This window comes from Marmota marmota, unplaced genomic scaffold, assembly GCF_001458135.2.
Source record: "Marmota marmota marmota unplaced genomic scaffold, marMar, whole genome shotgun sequence".
NCBI lineage: Eukaryota > Metazoa > Chordata > Mammalia > Rodentia > Sciuridae > Marmota > Marmota marmota.
In genome coordinates this window covers 13,480,572-13,493,832 of record NW_026000196.1, presented here as the reverse complement: position 1 = coordinate 13,493,832, position 13,261 = coordinate 13,480,572, and the positions used below count along the sequence as shown (strand labels likewise).

At 36.7% G+C, this 13,261-nt stretch overlaps 1 long non-coding RNA gene across 2 annotated transcripts; it reads left to right on the top strand.

Annotated features, from left to right (window-relative positions):
* The first annotated feature begins 5,104 nt into the window (after positions 1 to 5,104).
* On the top strand, positions 5,105 to 12,966 carry LOC107148457. 2 transcript variants are annotated; one of them, XR_007342858.1, is made up of 4 exons: positions 5,105 to 5,241; positions 6,540 to 6,694; positions 7,764 to 7,832; positions 12,509 to 12,966. It is a non-coding gene; the product is annotated as an uncharacterized LOC107148457 (long non-coding RNA). The 2 variants fall into 2 exon arrangements; XR_007342859.1 differs by lacking the exon at positions 5,105 to 5,241 and adding an exon at positions 6,160 to 6,395.
* The last annotated feature ends 295 nt before the right edge of the window (positions 12,967 to 13,261 follow it).

Below are 13,261 nucleotides of genomic sequence, written 5' to 3'. Positions count from 1 at the left end.
TAGAATAAATCCAACTTCATTGCAGTATTTAATTTTTAATATACTATTAGATTTAATTTGCTAATATATCATTGAAGTTTTGTTCCAATTTTCATAAAATATATTGATTCATATTTTTCCTATGCTATAATGTCTTTATCTGGTTTTAGTATTAAGGTAATAGTAATCACCTAACATGCTGACATCATAGAATGTGTTTTGGAAGTGTTCTCTCTGCTTCTATTTTCTGGAAAATATTGTGGAAAATTGTTATTTCCTTTTGAATATTAGTATAATTCACTGGTAAAACCATCCAGGCTTGGTGCTTTTTTAATTGCTTTTTTGGCAGGGGGAACTGCTAATTAATAATTCAATATATCTTTAATAGACATCTTAAATAAAATCATATAATAGAGATATTCAGGATTTTTTTTGTTATTTCTTGAGTGATATTTGACAGTTTGCATCTTTCAACAAATTAGTTCATTTCAACAAGGCTAATAATTTTGTTGGCAGACTTTCTCACTGCATTCCTTTATTATTCTTATAATATCCCTAGAATCTTTTGCTTCTTCTCTTGGTTTCTCTTCTGGTTTCCTTTTGAGCCACGAGTTTCTAAAAATCCACAACTAGGATTTCACTGTTTAATTTCCAAATACTGTTTTCTATTACTGTTAACTTCATCTAAATCCTACTGTGGTCTGACAACATCCTTGGTATGATTTCTGCTCTTTTAAATTCATCCATGTGGGTCATCAATTTTTTAAGCCAACAATTCTGTTGCATCAGTATGCTCAGTTTCATTTTCTATGGTTTGAGTATCTCTAACCATACTCATAAAAATGATACATTAACTGTGATGTTCAGTTACTGATTTAATGAAAATCATTGCAGCCATGCCGACCATTATGACATTGGCTGGGGGAAAGCATAACAGGAAGTCGAGGCTGCTTGTTCTATGGTGGAGCCAAAGACATAGAAGGGTGCATTCTGTGAATAGACTATCATCAAGAAGACAGAAGCTGACAGGCTTGGTGGCACATGACTGTGATCCCATCGGCTGGGGTGGTTGAGGCAGAAGGATCACAAATTCAAAACCAGCCTCAGCAGCTCATCAAGACCCTGTCACTAAATTAAAAAAGATAAAAATAAAAATAAAAAAGGGGACTGTGGATGTGACTCAGTGGGTCAGTGCCCCTGGCTCCAATCCCTAGTACCTCCCCCCCCCAAAAAAAAAGACAAATAAAAAATTTAAAAAGCCATGACTAGATCTTCATTCTACCAACATATCAATCGGAAATTTCCTGGGGTTAGGTGATCAAAAATTCAGTGTAAGAATTTGAACTGACTCAGGAGCTACACATAATTGTCTTGTTTGAGGCATTTGATCCATTCAGATATGTTGATTTCATAGTTTCTCAACTTTGGATGATTACTGTATTTCAACCTTTTTCTGCCTGGCCTCTCTTTTCTGAGTTCTTTTATGTGATCAAGCTTCCTAATAATCCTTAATTGTCTCTTCTGTCTCATGCTTTTGTTTTCTTGGTTCTAGTGGGATATTTTACAGAAATCTCTGTGGGTTTAAGACATTTTACAAATGTCTCTTGCTTAAGACATAATTCCAACAGTACTATTATCTGCTAAGCTCTCCTAAAAGTTGGTCGGCACCTCTGTGGTGACACTCTCCATTTATTTTCTTGTTTTATGTTTTTCTGTCTACTGACTGATCTTCTCTCATCAGGTATGTTTATATTGTATCTTTGTAACCTTTGTGTCACTTTTTAAAATTGAAAAGAATAGGCAATGTTCATCTCTATGACGTAGGTAAATAGAAACTTTAAAGTGTGATAGTCATGTGTCTTCAAGATAAGATCAACAATAACAGGATTACAGTTGTGTTCCAAGTTAGGAGATTTTCAAATTACCAGTGAATGCTGATAAGACAAGAGGAAAAAAAAGAGGCAGAGGAGGAAGAGCTCTGAAGTATGCTGATGGAGAACTGAATCTTGGGTCAAGACTCCTAACAGTCTTGAAAAAGACGAAGCAATGCTATTTTTTTTTTCACCAAAATGAAGTGGAAAATTGATTTTAAGTGCTCTTACACAAAAAATGCTAACAATGTGAGGTAATGCATCTGTTAATTACCCAGATTTAACTGTTCCACAATACACACTTATTTGGAAACATCTTGCATTATACAATATATATACATGATTTTTATTTGTTAATTAGAGTAATTATTTTTTAAGTGGAATTGCCTGTACTCTGTATAAAACATACATATTCCCCAGAAAAAAATCCATAGATATTAACATTTATTGAAAATGAGTTTCAGCCCTGAAATATGCATTATATAAAAATGCTGCTGATTAGTCAATCTGAAACCTCCTGAGTTGATGGCAGCAGAGAAGCAACAGAAGATACTCAGTCATTCATAGTCTGATGTTTGGAGGTGAATTCTGAAGAACCTGGATGGTGGCAGGAGAAAGCTATAGATGCAGGAATAGAAAGGGTGCCATCACCCCAGCAATAGAGATTCTGATGCAACTAGTTCTTTCACTATCTTTATATTAAGACCTAAAAAACAATATCCCAGATATTTTATCACTGACAACTGCTTCCCTACACACAAAATAGAAAAACAGAAATATAGAAGGAACAAAAATTAAAAGGACTGAGGGAGCAAACAATAAAGAGTATTTATGTACACTAACATATTGTCTGGGCAAAGATGGAAATACAATCTCTATTTTTAACTTTTACGACTTATTAGAAACATTTTAATGCAAGAAATTTGATGGCGAGAAAGGTATTTATGAAACTATTTTTTTAAAAGCTTTGATAAACACAAACTGAATCCATTTTTTTTTTCTTCTGATCCACATGATGTTGGGTGGGTAGCTGGTTTCTTTAGTTCTTTATGAACATTTTAAAGTGATAAAGAGAACCACAACAGTACAGTCTGTAAATTGGTGGATTCCAAACCACCAAATCTGGTTCCAATGCAGGCAGCCTTCCTTAGGGCTACTGGTGGGAGTTGTCTGGGGGCTCCTCTCATTTGGGAACTGGAGCAGTCAGCTGGTCCACCCCACCTCTAGCATTCCCATGTTCCTCAGTGATATTCCCTAAGCTTCCCTGTAAAGCTACTGAAGATTCTGTGAAAAGATGTGGGGTCAAATACACACTGCTCACAGATTAAATGTCAAAATCAGAACATGATAGGAAGAACAGAACAATGAAAAAATTAACAATAACAGGATCACGGGTAATTTAGGGAGCTATCACAGCTTCCAACCCCATTCCTCCCTACTCAATCTACCTATCCCAAGTTGTCTTAGAGAAGATGTGTTACAATTTCCTTAAAAAAATTAATCACCAATATTTTTCTAAATGATAAGCAAGAGAGTTTTGAATAATTCATCAAAGTCCTCTTGATCAAACTCACTGAAAAGGGGTAAGCACACACATCATCTTTGTTTCTCCAACCTAGGCAGGGAAAACTCTCCATGCAGCCTCTGGTCCCTTCTTTCTGGGGTTCCCAGAGAGGAGCCTGAGTTTTGGAAGTGTCAGAACTGTGTAAATGCTGATGTATAGACCACAGTTGTTTCTCTCAAAAGGACTTCAGAGCCCTCCCCTTTCCTCTGTTCCCTTCAAGTTGGGAATGATTCATCAGCTGGCCTTCAGCAAGAAAAGAGGCCAGCCTGAGGTCTTAGGCCTTTGACCTCTGTGAAGAGAAAGGTCATACTGCGGGCAAGTGTGCAAGCTCCAGAGCAGGAGCCACAGGCGTAGAAATCCAGGCAGGGGCACCCAGCTGAGCAGAGGGGGATGGTGGGAAAGAGTGGGAGTTTAGAAAAGTGAAGAGTATATTTCTAAGAGACTCAGTGGATCAGCTGACAAGCGGGGTCAAGGGTCATATTTATGCTTGATTCCCGGAGCACGTTACAGTAACATCTGCTTATTAAGGGCCTTCAGGGAGCAGGCCTGGGGACCCAACACTGCTGACCTCCTTCTACAAAAGGGGGCCAGCTAAGAGATTAGGGGACCTTGCTAATGTGTGTTTTGACTTCATGGCTGCCCCCCACTCTCCTGGGCAAGATTTGTCAGCTTCACCCCATTTCTTTTTATAATCTTGCAGAATATTTATATGAGCCCATGGTTAGTAGCAGAACAAAGTTTGAAACTGCCAAAAAGAAAGATTTTGATTGGGAAAAATCTGGGTGAAAGTACATACTGGGAAAGAGTGAAGCAGGAGAAGAGGGAATTCTTCATGTGCTAGAATCAAAGCATTTAACAAAAACTTCTCAACATTTTGCATCTTAAATAGAAACAAAACAAAACAAAACAGATCTGATTGTGTGCTGCCACATTCAGTAGGAAACCTCCTAACAGGAGAAATAACTTGACCATTCATGTGCCAGGAAATCATAACTTTTTGTGTCATTTGTATCTCAGATGTTGGTGTCCTGAACTCAAAGGGAGGACAGAACTCATAATCCCACGGCAGTTGAAGACTGAACGTTGATTCCATCTCTTTATTAAACTTATTTGTTTGAATCATTTCTATGCTTTTAAAAAACCTGGTTATATTTTTTCCCTGTTACCAGAGAAGTGGAGTCTTCCCGTGTAAATATCTTCCACCTCTAATTTCTCCAGCTAAATTAATAATATACAGAAGCATCAAATAATTTCTGCAAAACTGGCTGAAGGAAGAAAAAAATGCACCAGGCTGCTAAATTATTATTTTTTCTTCATTTTCAAGAATACTTGCTGTGTGTCTACTGGTTTCTAAAAAGCATGTTTTACAATGGCTGTAATTTCTCACACTTCCTTGTTCCCATTTCCCATGACTTTTGCATGAAAGTTACTGGAAGAACTCATCTGGGTTTTAGAAAATCTCCTAGTGCCACTACAGGCCTTCATTTCAGGAGCATACATAGTTGATGTCTTAACCACTCATGTGACATTTTGTTTTAGACTAAAACCTCCTGTAGAAGAATAAAACACAGGAATGGGGGAGGAGGTTAGAGATAAAGAATATTATTTTTAGCTAGAAAAAAAAAAGTTAAAATAAGCAAGTGAGTGATATCACGTACCACAGCCTTCTCTGGTTTCCACATCCGTCCATGGCAAAGTTCACATGGTCCAATGTTCCATGCAAGAAAACAGCATGTTTGCTATTTATAGGGTATTGCCTTGGGGAAAGCAGCTCCTCTGAGGAAGAGAATAGATCCAGGGATGTGAGTGGATGAGTCCTCTTCAAAGGTAAAGGCTTGGACCCGAGCGCGTGTGTGTGTGTGTGTGTGTGTGTGTGTGTGTTCATGTACGCTTGTGCCTTTGGAGTCCAGGGAGTTGGTGGTGGGTTGGGTGATGAGAGCTGTCCAAAACCACTTTGTGATTATAAATAATAAAAAAAATTCAATCGGAAGTGCGTTCTGCCAAACTTCACAATAAACCTCCTAGCAGGACATTGAGATTTTCTTAATCAGGGTCAGACCCACAAGCTTAAGGCCAATGAGTTCAGTGGGAAAAATGACTCTTCTTCCCTTTTTTTTTTCCTTTCCTTTTTTCTTTCATTTGGAAGGGACCCCCTCATAAACATGCAGAGCAATTTTCCAGTACATTAACCCAGGAGGGATCCTCACTCTGCTCACGAGACAGAAAAGTTGAGAAACAGGGTGAGGGGAAGATGGATGGGCCTGGGATATAGGAGAGGGCAGTTTTTCCACTGTCCTGCCCTGTACACCTAGCACAAAGACTTCATTGACTGCAATGCTTGACATCAGCCTCATAAACTAGTAGTCAGCACAAAAGGTCTGACACTTGAAAGTACCAGTCCCTGCCTTCTTTCTATTGCAGCTGTGCACGGGGGCTGGGCCTAACAGTGGTGTCCCTTTGTCAGCCCATAGGACAAGAGGTGAAGATAAATAGTGTTGACTTTAATGTAGTCACACAATTTTGCTATTTCCCAAAAGACAACATTTCCTCCCAGGCCTCACATCCTGGCCCCAGGAGATATAACTACGGTCCCCTTTGCCAGGGAGCAAGGCCAGACTGGGGCTGGGGAAGCTATGCGGGTGCAGAAGGGACATGTGGCTTGAGGGGGTAGAGGAGGGACAAGAACAGAGTCGTGGGATCTGTTCCTTGCCCTCTAGGAGGAGATGGTATGGTTTTCATGCATTCCAGCTTGCTCACAGTGGTTTCTTTCATTTTCTTGAGATCTTTGGAAATGGTCCTAAAGGGGAAAAAAATGAACTCAGGAAGCAAGACTGAAAATGTGTGCAATTGTATGATTTAAAAGATTTAAAAAAAAAAAAAACCTCCACGGTACTTTTGATTATCACAAGACCAGAAAATATAGTGCTTTCCTGAGAATGTTTTGGTAATACGACTTTAAAACAAGCAACGTTAAATAGAAGGTGAGAATTCAAGTGTTTTAGGTGCTAATGGCTGAACCACATCACCTCTGTGATCCATTGCATGTGACTGTTATTATTATTCATTTGTAGCTGTCTGGGTGTCAGCATAGATAAAACTTTTGTTACTATTTCATTTTATGTCAGAATTTGAAATACAGAACATGGAACTCAAATGGCTTTGATGGGTTATAACCAAGTTGGATTGGCTGAAGAGCATCACCTGCTTGAATGTGAGTCCTCTGACTGCAGATTGCCACTTTGGATCTCTCTTCTTACTTTCTGAAGAGGTTTACTGAAAGGTAATATCTGATCTATCCCCAGGCATAAGCATCTGTCTTCCTTTAGGCCTCTCTGTATCCAGAGTAGGTTCTGAGAGTTTAGAGCAAGCACCCAGACCCGAAGAGCTATCCAAAGTGTTTTGTGTGCAGAGAGAGGGAAATGTGAAAGCTCAAATACCCTTAGTCCCCTTCCACCCAGGCTGAAGAAACGTCAGAACTGAGACATGAACGCCCGAGGAATGTTCTATTTAAACACCAACACTGAAACTCAGATCAACTACATATCAGCTGATTTTAATATTTTGCTGGGTTTCCTTCCATTCCACTTCAAGTTCACAAGTTTAGAGCCCTCTTCCAGTTATGATCACTCATTGCATTGTTTGACTTTTGAACATATATTTTAGAAATTACTGATTCAGAGTATTTTAAAAATTCCGTTCTATACAACTCTGCTACAATGGCATTCTAGAAAACTTTGCTTGAGGTTAAAATTTGAAGGTATCTTATTTGGTGGGAAAGCATTTAATATTTGATACTTTCTATGAATTTTTCAAGTAAGCATGCCCAGGCTAAAACCAAATAGTTGCAAGTTGGGAAACGTGTTTCTTGGAAATATAGTACTGACCAGTTTAACCTTCTCTTTAGAAGGATACTGAGGCCACTGCATCACCTCATGAACTTAAAGCATTTGTTTTCAGTTTATCATGGTTAGCTTTTGAATGTAATATGATACTAACTTGGACTTATTGGTAAACATATTCAATTTTGAAGAAGGTAATTTTCTTTTGTTTTTACTTTCAGAATCACTGAATTCATTATTTTTAAGATATATTTATATTCATTATACTTAAGTAAAACTTTGATTGTTTCAGAAATTTACCACTCCAATTTTCACATTCCAGATCTGGTTTCTAGGAAGACAGTAGTGTGAACCTAATTATGCCCTTTTGCCTCTGCCTGGCCCACTGCTTCCTTCCTCTTCCTAGGACCACTGGGTCTTTAGTTCCACCATCCTCCGAGCTCTTGAATATATAGCATCATTTGGCAGCTTTCATACATGAAGAGCTGAGGTTATTTTATTTTATTTTAGCAGAGAAAAACAAATAGCGGAAGATGTGCAAACAACAGCCCCAGTGAGGAGGAGAAGGAAAGAGAGAAGGTAAGGGCTGCATCTATGGAATTTCTCATGAGATGATGAGACATGAGCTACTGGAAAATTTTCTATGCTTTTCTGTGTCTGTGTCTCTTCTAGCCCATGCTTCTGCAGAGGGCACACAGTGACACAAGTTTTCAGTGCCAGTGAAGGTATAAAATAGAGAACACTCTGAGCATGTCTCCTTACAAAAAAAGTGGCTGGACTTGTTTTTCCCTCCTTTATAGCATACCCTCCCTGTGCCCAGCTCAAACAGGAACAAACTTCATGAGTTATCCTGTAAATCCCAAGATTGAGAAAGTCCCTCAATATTTTCTTTTGAAGATCTCCAATATGAGAAGCAATAAGGTAGTCGGGAAATGGGTTGGGTACTGGAAAAACCAGAGTCCTAGTTAGTGTTCTCTTAATAGAGTTTGGGCAAAAATTTACCTGTCTCTGTTTTCTTATTTGTAAAACAGGCAAACTAGATGTATATCTAAGTAAGTATTTTCTCTTGGTCCCCAGCTTCTAATAGTGACCTGGATCATAAGTAATTAAAGAAAACAAACAAGACAGTGCTGTAGAAAACCAGACAGTGAAGAGCATAATCTCAGTTAAGGTATTATTGGTACCACATCTAGAAAGGCCAGTGAATCTGATGTGTCTTCATGAACAAGCATTTCCCCTGCTCTATATTTAGAGCTGTGTCATGGAATTGGAATGAATACGCCTTGGAGTTTTCTTAGCTCTACTTGGGGACACATAGTTTTGTAAACTTACTGTTATAAACCAATTTTCCTGGAAGGGACTTCAGCATGTGGATGACCCCGAGGGTATTCAGTTATTGGCTGGTGTCTTTCCTCTGAATCAGAGCTAAAAAATATATTTTAAATAAACACTTGTTTTCTGGCTTGTTGAAGGTCTTACATTTTGAAAAAAAAAATTATTTCTCTTTGCATAATATTAAACCTGTATATTAGGTCAAATTTGGGTACTTTGATCTATTTGCATGTATACCAATGTAGTCTGTAGACACACACGTGACTCTCGTCGGTTTACTGGGAATTGTATTGAGCTGGCAATGCCTTTCTGTGTCCCTCACTCATTTGCTTCCAAAGATAGAATACCGCTGCAGATTAAAGGATAAGACTATTTTTGATCTCAACACCAAAGAACTCTCTCTGTGCAAAGAAACCAAGTAGACCCAAGGCCATGGTTGTATAATCATAAAAAAGAATGGCTGAATTGGTTTTGTCCCTCTCCTCACTAATGTGGGCACCAAGATACTTTGCTGAAGGCCTTTGATTACTTATGTACCTTGATGCCAACTTTACAAGGACAAGGACCAGTTGAATTAGGGAGTTAGTTGTTTCTAGTTCTCTAAGTAGAGATTCAGCCTCACATGATAATAACTCGCAAAAAAGTTCAATTTGACAACCTGTAAATCTTAAATTTAGTTTATCTCAAATTCATGTCCTGGTCCCATTTAGGAAAATGGGCTTGTTTTCTCTTTTCTTTTCTCATTTGAATTGTTCTTTTCTGTCCAAACCCAAAACCTTAACTCCACCTCTGAATATTATTTTTTTCTTTTAGATGTTAGCAGTAATCTAAACAGGTTGTAATTTTTTTCTCTTATAGTCTGATTTTTATCTTATATCTGCTACCCCAATTAGTAGAGGTTCTCAGATTTTCATACCTAAACAGGGGAGTAACCCTCCAAATGAGTTCCCTTTTCCACTATACCTAACATACACACACACACACACACACACACACACTTTTTGTATAGACCTAATACTACTATTCTTTGATACAGGACTCTTTTCTAGTTACTCTTCAATGACTAATGCCTTAACCTCATTTAAAAAAATATTTTCTAGCTGCAGATGGACACAATACCTGTATTTATTTATTCATTTTTATGTGGTGTGGAGGATTGAACCCAGTGCCTCACACATGTGAGGCAGGCACTCTACCACTGAGCTACAGCCCCAGCCCCCTTAACCTCATTTTTTCACCCAGAATGAGACTCTGATACATTTCAATTCACTTTCATCAGCATGTTTATTTTGAGACCACGAAGAAACCAATAAACACTTTTCCCTTAGATGCTAATTTAACCTTTGGCAGTTACTGTATGCTTCATCATTCCTATTTGAGAAAGTATAAAACATTCAGAGAAGTCTTCTAGGAGTTATTAGAATTATTAAAATGATCATATGAGGATGATAAAGCTGCTCAAGAAGTTGAGTATGGAGGTAGATAATAATAATAGTAGTAATAGCAGTAATATTGGTGTAGTTATCAATGATTGTCACTATGTGCCAGAAAATATTCTGTACTTTTTTTTTTCATTGGCTTAATTCTACAGCAACACTCTGAGGTTGGTCCTTGGTATCTCACAGATGTGAAAACAGAGGTTTTGACAGGCTCAGTACAAAGAGGTGCATGCTTTAATAAAGTCCCAAAGGATTGCAAAATCCCAGCAGCAGAGGTAAACTATCCAGCTGGAAGAAAGTTGTAAAAAGAAGTCATAAAATAGAGGAAAATGACTGGGGATTTTTCATTTAATTAATTAAAAATGTGACATTGTTCAGTCTTATATAACTATAGTTCTATGAGTTCATGATTGTGTTTTTAACTGGGTGATCAGCTCCTTGAGGATCAATATTAATTCTTTTTGTCTCCTGTATAAGGGCTAACCTAGTGCTTTTCACAAAGTGGAAATACTTTACTTAAAAATACTTTTTCTTGTTTCGAGCAGTGAGATCCTGTGTTTCAGCTTTTGTGGTTGCTACTGTTCTAGATACATATCTGAAGGTAGTCTGCTTATATGGAAATAGGTTAGTATACACTAATTGTATATACAATATATTTATTTCTGTTTAAGAATGTTTAAACAATCTTAAAAATGGGATGGGAGGAATCTTTGGAAAATAAAAAAAAAGAATAGGTTAAGACTCTCCTCCCCATGGACAAAATAGGTTAGTATATACATTTATATGCTAATATAAATGTAAATTATGATATATACCAATATAAAATAAATTATGATATTTTCTGTTTTTAGTTTATCATGAAATATTTTTGGACCTGTCATTCTCTGTTTATTCCAATCATAATTATTTGCTAAGCAGACTTTGGTTTACAATCGAAAGGATTAGAGCTGGTATAGGTAAGGTGATGTGAGTTGCCAAAATTTTCACAGAATCATGGTTCTTTGGAGTTCCTCATTTTGGTAAGTGTGTCTTTGTTAGAGTTTCAGTGACTTTCATTGGAAGGATTAAGTAGGATTAAATAAAAAAAACAAAGTGATTATAACAGTCCAATACATCATAGTGCTATGTAAGTCTTAAAAGTCATTGTTGTCATCTTCACCATCATCACCGTCAACATCATCTTCACTCATGTCCTTCCATTTCTAGTTGTCAGTAAACATCACTGTTGAAAATGGTTCCTAAACTAACATCAATGTTGCACTTGGTGGTGTGGCCTTAGTAGAGGATTTACAACCTTAGATTTCATACACTTAGTGGATACACTTCATTAATGTACTACTGGTACCATTGTTTCTCATGCATCTTATGTAACATTTTTGAGGGGCAGTATAGTGTCCTCTTCTTGAAGAAAGTATGTGATACTCCCTGCACAAACCTCCTTTTACCTCCAACTCGATCTTATACTATTCAATATTCTTGATTCAAAACTGGATTCTATTTACATGCCATTTAATAAATTCAACTATTTTTTTAAGTTCATATTAAAGTTAGTGAAAATTAATAGTCCTGAAACATTAGAACTAAAATTAAATTTGTGGATGGTAAGCAACCATTTTTTACAAATTATTTTATTCTTTAATTTAAATACATCTAACAATTATTTTTTTTAAAAAGAAAGAAGTTATTTGTTATTTAAATAAAAAAAACAAAGTTTAGGTGAAACATTTTGTTAGTTATCCATCTCTTCTTTCCGAGTCAAATGACACATATTTGAACAGGGATAAATGTTCACTTGAATTACAACCATTTAAACAGATTTATCAAGAAAGCTGCATGTGCAGAAATATTTACTTGACTTTATTTTTATGAATTCCTAATATAGCCTTGAGCGCAGACACTTCTCAACACATGATTCTTTTAATTCAAGTTTTCTGTAATTCATATTTTTCTAGTAAAAGTTATTGACTATAATAATAAGAATTTAAAATAAATGGAATATTTCCAAAATATCTGTGTGGGTTGATCACACAGGAATCATTCATTTTTAATATTTGATCAATCCCAATATTACTGAGCATATACCCTGAATTTAAATGTTATACTCACACAGCTAAGTTTAAGAAAGGGGAGGGTGGTTTAGGATATAACTCAATGGTAGAGTACTTGCCTAGCATGCGTGAAACTCTCTGTTTGATCCCCAATACTTAAAGAAAAAATGAAGTGACAGTTAACATATTTTCTTTTTTTTTATTTTCCAAAGATTCCTCCCATCCCATTTTTAAGATAGTTTAAACATTCTTAAACAGATCTCTGAATATTCAAAGAAATACAATGAAAATATTGGGGAGTGTTCTAGTTAGTTAGTTTTTGTTGTTGTTGTTGTTTGCTGCTGTGACCAAAAGACATGACAAGAACAATTTTAGAAGAGGAAATGTTTATTTGGGGGCTCACAGTTTCAGAGGTTTTTTTTTTTTTTTTCCATAGATGACCAACTCCATTGCCCTGGGCCAGATATGAGGAAGAACATCGTGATAGAAGGGCATGACAGAGGAAAGCACCTCAGGACATGGCACCAGGAAGCAGAGACAGAGAAAGAGAGAGAGAGAGAGAGAGAGAGAGAGACTCTCCTCCCCATGGACAAAATACATACCCCAATGACACATCCCAAATGACCCACCTCCTCTAGCCACACCATATATGCCTACATTTACAACCCAGTTAATCTGTATCAGTGGATTAATACATTGATTAGGTTAAGGCTCTTATTTCATCTCTAAACCCCCTTGCAGGGTCTCACACATGAACTTTGGGTGGACACTTCATATCTAAACCATAACAGGGAGGCAACATGTTTTCCTAGTCCTTCATTTATTATAAATTTTAATTCGTAGTCAGGAAAAAGTGGAAGAATAATATTTTGGAATAAAGTTGAAATGATTTAATACTTTTCATTTTTAAATGTATTGTGCTTACTTCTCTCATATTGCTACTAATTAAAGTGTAAGAATCTCAGAAACAGAGAAGCATTCCTATAGTACTTTCTTGAACAACAGTGTCACTGAAACACAAAGGAATGGTAAGATAATTTTGATGAAAATTTCTGATTGTGTGCTACATATAGTTCTGAAAAATGTTTATAATTTTAATAAATAATAGTATCAAGTTACTTCGTGGATTAATTGATATAATAGACCCACTGGTTACTTATATTTTAATTGATACATGATCTAAGCAAAT